Source organism: Capsicum annuum, chromosome 11, assembly GCF_002878395.1.
Source record: "Capsicum annuum cultivar UCD-10X-F1 chromosome 11, UCD10Xv1.1, whole genome shotgun sequence".
Taxonomy (NCBI): Eukaryota; Viridiplantae; Streptophyta; class Magnoliopsida; order Solanales; family Solanaceae; genus Capsicum; species Capsicum annuum.
This window is the reverse complement of record NC_061121.1, coordinates 215,852,641-215,864,946: the sequence shown is the minus strand read 5'-3', so window position 1 is coordinate 215,864,946 and position 12,306 is coordinate 215,852,641.

Genomic DNA, 12,306 nt, shown 5'->3' with positions numbered 1-12,306 from the left:
AGGTGACCTAACAAATGGAGATTATTTTCATAAAATTTCACCATGGAAAGGCCTTTTCCAATACGACTGCCTCTACATATGTTGCAAGTTGTGTGCCAGAACTAAGGAATATTGACAAGGACCACTTTTCCTTACTGGAATTGTTATTTTATACTAAAGAATTAGGGTATGAAACTATTGGGGAGGGGGGGGGGGAGGGGTGTTAAAAAGATGTAGGAACTAAAGAGTTCAACTTGATTAAAACTAATCGACATCTCCTTGAACTAGTTAAAGACTTAAAACATGAGGAATCTATTGAGTTTTATGTCTGTCATGTTTTAGATGAATCAATTCTTGACCCTGAGGGTCCCACTAGTTTTTACCTGCACCTGAGGTTATAGATAGTGAGAGGGTGTCAATGGATAAGGTTATTAAGGGTGCAGATCTAGAAAGAGAAACTGTTGGTGTTGATAATACTGCTAACATAGAGAGAGAATCTTTTGGAGTAGGGGAATAGAGGGAGGCTAATGTAGAAGATGTTAACCTAGAAGATGTTGACACAGGGATTGTTAACTTAGGTGAAGAGAGGGAGGCTTATGTAAAAGTGAAGTACTCAAACGAAATTTCACAGATAGTGCGAAACATATTTACCAATTAACGTAATCATCACCATCATATGGTGAGATTTTTGAAAATATTCTATTATTTCGGTAGATGTTTTAGTTAAAAATATAAATATGTACATACTGAATATATAAAGTATATATATATTTTTACTATTAACTTACGGAATAAATCAAATTTCTCATTAAAATTCATAAGCTATAGTTACGAAGTACATTATTTTTCCTTGGTTATAGTATTTGTTACATTTATTTAATTCAAATTGAGTATGACTAATTTGAGTTAAAGACGATTGAATTTTAAAAAATGCAGTTCAAGTATAATAAAAACAAGGATAACAATTTATCAAAATTTAAGATTATATATTCGTGCATGATTAAATTTCTATCTTATAATATACAAAATAAATAATTATATTGTAAGTAAAATCTAATTAAAAAAAGGATATGTTGTACTACTATTTTTCACACATAATATTTGTTGTGACTATCTTACTAAAGTATGATTTAGTCATTGTGCAATTACGAATACCAGGCATTGGTAGATATTGTTTTCTTATCAAAAACACCGTTTTATATGATCTGAATCTATATTTTTTTATTTATTTAGAAAATTAATTATGAAAAATATTGAATTTGCTTATTATTGGGTTCACGAATCCTATAATTCAGCTTTTAGTTAATCGATGATAAGCAAGACATAAAATAAATAAAATTAAAAAAATTGTAATTAATTTTAAAAAAATCAGAGAATATTTTAGAAAAAAAATGTCTACACTATGTTAAAAATGAAGTAATAAATAATTATATTAAATCAAGTGATAAACTTATAAAATATCATACTGGCGAAGTGAGATATTTATAATTTAAATAGTGCTCAAATACATTAAAAATATATGAAACAAAAAAGTTATTTGATGACTGTATAATTGGTTTCCCTTAAATTAAAATTTATTTTATTATTGGACATATTAGATTGAGAAAAAAAGTACAATTACAATATAAAATATAATATAATCAAATATGTTGAAATAAATATTTAATTTGATATTATATTTCTATCAAATAGTTGAATCAATATATATATATATATATATATATATACTCTTATGAAATTTTGAAGAACTCTATTTACAAGGAAAGGGTGTTTGATTCTTGAGAAAGTGTAACTTAAAATTCATATTTATGACTTCTTCTTTTGTTGAGTTAGTTAAAGAGAATTGAAATTATTATTTATCAAGAATTTACACTTTTTTTTAAATTTTTGTTGAGTAGTTTAAATTAAAAAAATTATTTTCTTTATAAAATATAAGTCTACATTTTTTGCATTTATGAACAACTAATAAACAGACATCAATCAGATGTTTTAAATATCACAATTAATAAAATAATGAAAAACTTAATGTGTCAAACTAATAAGATTATAGTATTTAGAACTTTTTTTCTCCCTAACACTTTTCGCACATTGTGCGGGAACGAATACTAGTAGTATAATGAATAAAGATAAAGGTGGGACATACGAAGGGGAGAAGGGCAACTGGAGAAAAATGATAAAAACATGGCGACATAGGAATTGAACATTATATTTCTATAGGCTTAAGTCATCGACAGACACTTTAAGTTGTCCCAAAAATTCACTTAAACCCTTCAACTAAGGCCTGTACCTATTAAGCCCCTAATCCACCTAAATTTTGATCCAATCAGGCGTTTTTTCCCCCTAGTCTCATCAGATCCCATGCGCGTGTCTCCAAACGTTGCTTATGTGGAAAGCTAACCCACTCAAAGGTCTCCACGTGTATTCAATAAGCCATGTATTATAAGCTAGGGTTAAATCATCAAAAGTCCATTTGGAGGAAAAACATAACCCTACTTTCTCTCTCCCCGAACTTCACTCTCTCTCTCTCTCTTTGATTTTTATCCTAATTTAACCTAAATTCTTGTCAAATCGAAGAATATATTTAGGGGGTTTTCTCACATCTTTCTCGGGTAAGTGTTTTTATGATTTGTATTTTTTAAATTTGGTAAATTTTAGCATAATTTAGCTTTTAGGGTTTTGAAATTTCACTGTTGGGATTGTGCTTTTGGAAATATTCCGTCACTTTCTTCACTTGCATTAAAGGTTATAGCTTTTAGCTTGTTGGTGTGTACTTTGGTTATATTCCGTTTACTAACTTTGAATTTTTACCATTTGTTGCAAGTGACCTAACAAATGGAGATTATTTTTATAAAATTTCACCATGGAGGGAGGGCCTTTTCCAATACGGCTGTCCCTATATATGTTGCAAGCTGTGTGCCAGAACTAAGGTATATTGACAAGGACCACTTTTCCTTACTGGAATTGTTATTTTATACTAAAGAATTAGGGTATGAAACTATTGAGGGGTTTTATTACCAAGATCCAGTAACTAAAGAGTTCAACTTGGTTAAAACTGACCGACATCTCCTTAAACTAGTTAAAGACTTAAAACATGAGGACTCTATTGAGTTTTATGTCTGCCATGTTTTAGATGAACCAATTCTTGACCCTAATGGTCCTACTAGTTTTTGAACTGTACTTGAGGTCATAGATAGTAAGAGGGTGTCAGTGGATACGATTATTGAGGGTGCTGATCAAGAGAGAGAAACTGTTGGTGTTGATAATAGTGCTAACATAAAGAGAGAATCTCTTGGAGTAGGAAAAGAGAGAGGAGGCTAATGTAGAAGATGTTGACATAGAGACTATTAACTTAGGTAAAGAAAGGGAGGCTCATGTAGCAGATGTTAACCTAGAAGATGTTGATATAAAAGGAGGTGATGAGGCTGATGTAGAAGATATCCATGTAGAAGATGTTAATATAGAAGGTGAGTTATCAAATTACTTGAGTAGTGATTCAGATCTTGGAGATATTCCTTCAGAAAGTGGCTTAGATGTTGATGAGGAGTTAAGGGCTTTTAGACAAGAAAGAAGGAACAACAAAGAAAGAAACCCAAAAGCAAGAAAAAAGACTGTTGAAACTGAAGAAGTACTTATGGGAGTTGTTGGTTGTATAGATAGAGACTTTGTGGATATTGCAAAAAATATGGCTACCAAATATGTTATAAAGTTGGGTGAAGATGAGGAATATCTTGATAGTTCTGACTGTTGAAGTGAAAATAGAGAAGATATAGATCTAGATGTTGTTAAAAGAGTAGATCTACCTAGAAGAAGGAGAAGCAAGAAAGTTAGGTATGAAGAAAATTATGATTTTGTTGTGTTTGAGCTTGGAATGGTTTTTAGGGTGCAAAATAGTTTAGAAAAGCTGTTACAGATTATGTTGTAGAGTGTAGAAGGCAGTTGAAGTTAAAACCTAATGAAAAATATAGAATAAGGGTGAAGTGCATTGTAGCTAATTGCAACTGTTTGTTGTTTGCTTCTACTGATAGGTATTCGGGTGATTTTATTGTTAAGAACTATAACTCTATTCATAAGTGTATTCCTCTAAACAAGAACAAGATGTATGATTCAAAGCTGATTTCTAGAAAGTTCAAGGACAATTTTCTCAGCTATACATAAAGATTTGAGAAACTCAGAATTTGATAAGAGAGGTGTTGGGTCTTTATGTAGGTAAAACTAATTGTTATAGGGCTAAACAAATTGTTATGAGGGAGAATATGGGTGATTGGAAGCTGGAATTTGCCAGATTATGTGACTATGAAGGTATGATCAAGAAAAAAAATCTTGAAAGTTCTTGTTGGATAAAAATTGACAAAGAAACTGAAATAGGGAATAACCTCTTCGTTTATTTCTATGTGTGATTTCATGCCTTCAAGCAAGGATGATTAGATGGGTGTAGGAAAATTATTGGTTTTGATGGATGCTTTCTCAAAGGAGCTTGTAAGGGTGAGTTGATTGGTTTTGATGGATGCTTTCTCAAAGGAGCTTGTAAGGGTAAGTTGTTGGTTGTTGTGGGGAAAAAGGGGAACAACCAAATGCATCCTGTTGTATGGGCACTTATGGATACTGAAATAAAACATAGCTGGGAGACTGGTTCATAAGGTATCTGATTGCTGGTCTAAATTTGGGAACTGGTAAAAGCTTGATTGTAATGTCAGACCAACAAAAGGTACCACTACTTAATTATTTTTCTTATAATTTGACTTTAATTTGCAATAAAATTTCTGTTTTAATCATACTTATACTTATTACAGGGTCTTGTTACTATTTTGATAGATCTGTTATCAAATACTAAGAGAAGAATGTGTGCTAGACATATCTAGAGTAATTGGTATGTACACTGGAGAAGAGAAGAAATAATACATATTTAGAGTAATTGGCATGTACACTTGAGAGGAGAAGAAAGAAGGAAACAATTTTGTTGATACAAGATTACACATACAACAAGGAATCAAGAGAACAACAACAATAGAGAATCAAAGGCCCCACTCGGTTTCTCTATGTTTTCAAGACAACAACAACAATATTCAACAAGATATATAGAGAATACAAGATTACAAAGACTATAGTGAATCGAAGAGGCCCCACACGGCTTCACTATGTCAACACATAAACAACAAGATTACAAAATGATGGATTGTAACTTGACATACAATATTCTAGAGTCTAAGAACCCTAACAACATGAAAGGACCCTAAGACTAATGAATGTTGATACCTAGTTCTTACTTGGACCAAGAGGAACTCAATGACCCTCAAGATCCTTGTTTCTAGCCAAAATACAACCCAATTATCACTCCACTTCTGAGTTTCATGGAAGAGAGAAGTTCAAAAAATATTACAAGCATTTGTTTCTCAAAATATCATGAATGAACTAAGTGAAGAAATAACCTTAATATTGTCTATTTATATTACACTACAAAATGAAAGATAAATGATCATTCTAGCCTTGGTCATGGGCGGCTTTCGAGTGTAAGATTATTACACTTCAAAGCCTCTCTTCACACTTCAAAATATTTAATTCCTTAGGTGAATCAATCACACACTCACACAAGAATATTTGCATGAACAGGGCTTGGAGTTTTTGTAACTCCTAAGCTTGGCTACGTGTGAATGGCCTTGAGCTTGGTGGACAGCTTGCTATACCCGTATCATCCTCTCTATATTGAGAGGAATTTGACCTCAAATTTGTAATTTGGTCATCTTCAACCACATCCACGAAAGGAAGATCACACACGTTGAAAGTGTTGTGCATTTGATATTCAGGGGGAAGGTCAATCTTATAGGCGTTATCATTGATTCTTTCAAGTACTTAGAATGGACCATCACCCCTTGGAATAAATTTGGTTTTCCTTTGGTCTGGAAACCATTCCTTTCTAAGGTGCACCCACACCCAATCTCCCGGTTCAAGAATGAGCTTCTTTCTTCCTTTGTTGGCCCTCCTTGCAATTTCTTGGTTTTTCTTCTTAAGCTGTAGCCTAACTTTCTCATGTGGCTTTTTAATTGTTTTAGCCCACTTGATCCCATCTAAGCTTATCATAATATCACTTGGCAAAGGAATTAAATCCAAAGGGGTAAGGGGGTTGACTATTGAGGCTGTATATACACTCAAAGGGAGTCATTCCCGTACTTGAGTGTATGACACAGTTATAAGCAAACTCAATCAATGGTAGGTGCTCCTCCCAAGAGGTCATTTTCCCCTTAACCATGGAACATAGCATAGAACCCAAGGTCCTATTTACTACTTTTATTTGGCCGTTGGTTTGTGGATGTCAAGAGGTGGAAAACAACAACTTGGTACCAAGCCTACCCCACATGGACTTTCAAAAGTATCTTAAGAACTTAGAGTCCCTATCACTCACAATGGTCCTTGGAACACCATGCAACTTGACAACATTATCAACAAACAAAGAGGCCTCACTAGGTGCATCATCATATTTAGAGCATGGAATAAAGCGCGCCATCTTAGAAAACCGATCAACTATAGCAAAGATACTATCCTGTCCTTGTCTAGTCCTTGGTAATCCTAATACAAAATCCATAGATATATCAAGCCAAGGACGTAAAGAGGGTGGGCAGTGGGGTGTACAACTTGTAAGGTAGAAGTTGAGATTTGACTCCTTTACAATCTACACATTGGCTGTAAATCCTAGCCACATCCTTGTGCATTTTTGGCCAATAGAATTGCTCCTCCAATATACCGAGGGTATTTTCGACCCCAAAGTGTCCCATTAGACCACCGTTGTGTGCTTACCTTACAAACAACTCTCTCCATGAGTGAGAGGGAGCACACAATCGTCTACCTTTAAATAAGTAACCATCAGACTTGGCATAGGGGTTTGAACCCCTATACCAAACCCATTTATCCCTAATAATTCTTCGCATTCCCAAAAGATAGAAGCAAAGTAGGTGTACTCGGGATACAAAGCCTTTAAGCTATCAAAACCCATTAATTTTGAATATAAAGTAGACATAAGAACATGTTTTCTAGACAAAGCATCGGCTATGACATTATCCTTTCCCTTTTTGTATTGAATAACATAAGAGAATGTTTTAAGAAAGTCAATTCATTTGGCATGCCATTTGTTAAGTTTGGCTTGTGCCCGAAGATGCTTCAAGGATTCATGGTCCATTTGGATCACAAATTCTTTGGGCCATAGGTAGTGTTGACAATTGTTCAATGCTCTAATCAAGGAATACAACTCTAAATCATAGGTGGAGTAGTTTAGAGTAGCACCTTTGAGATTTTCACTAAAGTAACAATGGGTTTTAAATCTTGCCTCAAAACAGTCTCCATGCCTACTTTTCTGGCATCCCTTTAACTTCGAACGTCTTATCAAAATTTGTCAATTGTAACAAAGGCGTGGAAATGAGCATAGATTTCAAAGCTTCAAAAGCCTTAGCTTGCTCTTCACCCCACTTGAAGAGTTGGTCTTTCCGAATGACCTCGGTCAAGGGGGCGGCTGTGGTGCCAAATTCTTTGACAAACCTTTTATAAAAACTAGCCAACCCGTGGAAACTTCTTACTTCATCAATGGTTTGTGGGATTGGCCAATTTTTTATAACGTCTATCTTGGATTCATCTACTTTGACCCCTCTTGAACTAACAACAAAACCCAAGAAGAAAGCTTCATTAACACCAAAGGAACACTTTTCTAGATTAGCATATAACTTCTCCTTGCAGAGGACATCAAACACATGCTTTACATGTTCATCTAAGGACTAACTATAAACCAAGACATCATCACAGTAGACAACAACAAAATTTCCAATAAATGGCTTCATCATATGATTCATTAGCCTCGTGAAAGTACTTGGAGCATTTGTTAGGCCGAATGGAATAACCATCCATTTATAGAGACCAAATTTGGTCTTAAAGGCGATTTTCCACACATCACCGTGTTGTATTCTTATTTGGTAATAGTCGCTCCTTAAATTAATCTAGGAAAATAGACATAAACCATTCAATTCATTAAGCATATCATCTAACCTAGGGATAAGGTGATGATATTTTATCGTAATTTTATTGATGGCTCGACAATCCACATACATGCGCCAAGTTTCGTCCTTCTTTGACACTAATAACACCGGATCCGTACATGGACTCATGCTCTCTTTGATGTACCCTTTATTGAGAAGTTTGTCAACTTATCATTGTAGTTCTTTGGTGTCAGTAGTTTTACTTCTAGAAGTCGGCTTGTTTGGCAATGATGAGCCCGGCACAAAGTCAATTTGATGCTCAATACCTCGAAGTGGGGGCAACCCTTGCGGATGTTCTTTGGGAAAAACATCTTTATAATCCCACAATACAAGAGAAATCAAAGGAGAAATAGAAGAATTAGTGAGGTTAGTGTTAAAATAATGAGCCAAGAGAAGCATAAGTGTGTTCTCATCATAATCCACGAATAGTTCCTTATTTCTAATCAACATCACCATGTTTTCTCTCCCATTTGATGTTGAGGCAACCTCAGATCCCTTCACTACCACACCCTCGAATATTTTCATTTTTCTACACTCTCAGTTTTTCCCCCCTTTCCTTCAATTCTCTCATCTTTTGGTGTAACTCATTTACTTGTGATGGAAAAAGTGGGTGAAGTGTGGCCTTTCAGCCATTCTTCTAAGAGTATATCGATTGAACCTTCCATCATGTTTGGTAGACCTATCATATTGCCAAGGTCTACCTAACAACAAGTGACAAGCTTGCATTGGTATCACGTTACAAAGTACTTCATCATGGTAGTTTCCCACCTTAAACAGGATCATATATTTCCTTGTGACCTTCAATTCACGACATTCATTCAACCATTGTAACTTGTAAGGACTAGTATGAGGTATAGTCAACAATTTTAAGAAGTTTACCATGGCAGCACTAATAACATTTGCACAACTACCACTATCTATCACCAAGGTACATACACTAACCTTTACAAGATACTTAGTATGGAATAGGTTCTCCCGCTGGCTAGGATCATTTATTGCCTTACTAATCATGGCACGCCTCACTATAAAATTTGGAACCATACACTCTCTTTCTTGGGGATAAGTATCTTTCCCGTCATCATCATCATGTGGTTCACCCTTGATTTTCTCTCCATCTTGAGGATCGACCTCATTCTCTTCTCTTTCAAGACCCACTTCCTTACCAAGGTAATACAACCTTCATTTATTTAGGATCATATTGCATCAATTTGGACATTCATTGTCTTTATGTCCCCAACCTTGTCACTTAAAACATTGGAACCCTTTAAGATTAAGATACTTATGAGCTTCTTGCCTTGGAGGAAATTTATGGACTGTTTTGGGCTTGGGCAGCCTTGTAGTGGCGGGTTGGTCTGTATTTTTGGGCCAACCTAAGGAGGATTGAGCTATCTTCTTGTTTCTAGGCCAACCCAAGGTTGATTGTCCCCTTACCTTGAACGAAGACCTCTCTTTAGGTTCCCTTTCAATCTCAAGAGCCGCTTGGAAAATACCATCAATGGTATCAAACTTGTGAAATGTCAAATGAGTGAAAATTTCTTTGTTCAACCCATACTTGAATCGAATGATGTCATGACCAATTTGCTTCCCCCGATGATCAAGCTTCAACATGAGTTGTTGAAACTCATCATAATATGCCATCACACTTTTATTCCCTTGTCGCAAGTTGTACAACCTAGAAAGAAATTCATATCTATAACTTTCGGGAGGTATTGTTGTCTCATGAGATACATCAACCTAAACCAAGGTGGTGACTTCCTATCTATCAACTCATTACCTAACCGTTTGACGTATTCCCACCAAGTGTCAGCATAACCCTCAAAGTGAGCTACTGCATAACAATTTTTCTTTTCTTCTAATATGTCACTGACTTGAAAAACCTTTTCACAAGCCGATTCCCAAGCAAGGTATGTCTTGGGATAACTTTCACCCATAAAGATAGGTAGGCTTAATTTTATGGTATTGAAGCCTACGTCTCTCTCTTGGTGGCGGTTTATACTTTTTTCATACCCTCCATATTTCCTTGAATCCACATGGCCTCTTTTTATATCCCCCCTTATTTAATCATCATCAAAAGCTCCATACCATTCATAATCCTCTCTATCATATTTGTCAAACTGGACGGGATGATTTTGGTTATTTGGAACTTGATTTGGAGGAATTGGATTTTGTGGAGGTGGTGGTCTTTGGTTTGGTGGAGCTTGGAAGGGAGGGTTCGGGTTTAGTGGAGGTAATTGACGTCCAAGTACTTCTTGTGGAATTTGAGGAGTTTGGGAAGGTATTGGTCTATTGGAGTCACGATTTAGAGGGAAAAGAGTAGTTTGGCTTGCGGCATTTAGTGGAGCTTGTGGTGGATTTAGCATTTGGTGCAATGTCTCGGGAGTAATGGTTGCGGAGGAAATTCTTTCATGTCCACTTGAAGAAACATGTTGGGGAGTAGAAGTACGAGAGTTACTTTGACTCTCCACTTGTTCTAATCTCCCACTTATCATCGACACATCCCCCTTAATTGATGTCAAGTCCCCTTTCACGGCTCCAACTTTCGTATTCAACCTTTCAAGTAATTGGGTAATAGCCTCAAGAGTGACCCTCATAGTCTGAAGAGCATTGGTATTCATGTTTTGAGACGTGGTTCCCTCCATTGTCAAGGTATCACCTACAAAATCAACAAACAAGTTAGTGTAAACCTCTCCTCACTCAGACTCTTTCGGATTACCTCATACTTTAGTTCCACAAGTATTGTAAATTGACTAGTAACCCGTAAATTCTTAAGGTATGAGTATGCTCTTGTCTAGAGTAGATTATTGTTTGAAGACTCAAAGAATTATTATCAAACTAGAACCAAGAAGTAACAATGTATTCAAAATATAAAGCACCCAAGTAAACGTTGACACGAACAAAGGGATTCAAAGGACTAATTGACAACCTAGTAGGAATGTACTAGCTTGTTAATTAGTTCTAAACCAAATTAATGAAACCAAGAATCAACAATTAGAAACTAGAAAATCCAAATTTGAGCCTAATATTGATAGTGAACAGTAGCAAAGGTGATGTGGCAGCATACAATTAGCCTTGGTCCCACACAATTTTAGTCACAATTTTGAAATTTCAATCTTTACACAATTTGGAATGGAAGACAATTGATTTTGTAGGGAAAGTATAAGTCTTGAATCCTTTGTAAGTCCAATCCAAAAAGATGAGACTTGACTTGTACTAGTCCCACAAGACAAGGTCATTGAAATAAGAAAAAGTAGTTGAAAAGTATATGTTAAATCTAGGAAATGATGGGTTCAAGTCTTCTCACAACAAACTTTACAATTTTTATCTTCACCTTTTTAATCTATGTTGCACTTATTGTTGGTGAAGCTATAAGAATAGGTGAAGAACAAGATGAACAGATCAACAAACCTTTAATAACATAACAACAACTTCTCAAGAACACAACAACCACACCAATCATCCATCAATCTTCAACAACAAGGTTCAACACACGACCAACTTCAAATCACCACAACTGTAGTCAATATTATAAGCTCAACTTTAGATCTAGACACTTTTAGTGTTGGTGAGAATAAAACCAACACTAGAAACACACTAAACAAGCAAAAATATACTAGATCTAGTCACAAAACTCTTGGCCAAATCAACACCACAAGACTACAAGTTTCGCCCAAGGTCTAACAACAACACAATGTCTCTAACTTTGGTAAGATCTCCCCCAAGATTTATTTTGTGGGAACAAAATCAAGCCTTAAGCTCTGATACTAAATGATACAAGATTACACATACAACAAGGAATCAAATAAGGAATTAAGAGAACAGCAAGAACAACAACAATAGAGAATCAAAGGCCCCACTCGGCTTCTCTATATTTTCAAGACAACAACAATAATATTCAATAAGATATGTAGAGAATACAAGATTACAAAGACTATAGTGAATTAAAAAGTCTCCACACGACTTCACTATGTCAACACATAAACAACAAGATTACAAAATGATGGATAGTAACTTGACATATAATATTCTAAAGTCTAAGAACCCTAACAACATGAAAGGACCCTAAGACTAAAGAATGTTGTCACCAAGTTCTTACTTGGACCAAGAGGAGCTCAATGACTCTCAAGATCCTAGTTTCTAGCCAAAATACAATCCAAGTGTCACTCCACTTGTGAGTTTTAGGTTTGGACTTCTCAATGGAAGAGAGAAGTTCAAAAAATATTACAAGTCTTTGTTTTTCAAAATATTGTGAATGAACTAAGTGAAGAAATAATTCTAATATTGTCTATTTATATTACACTACAAAATAAAAGAT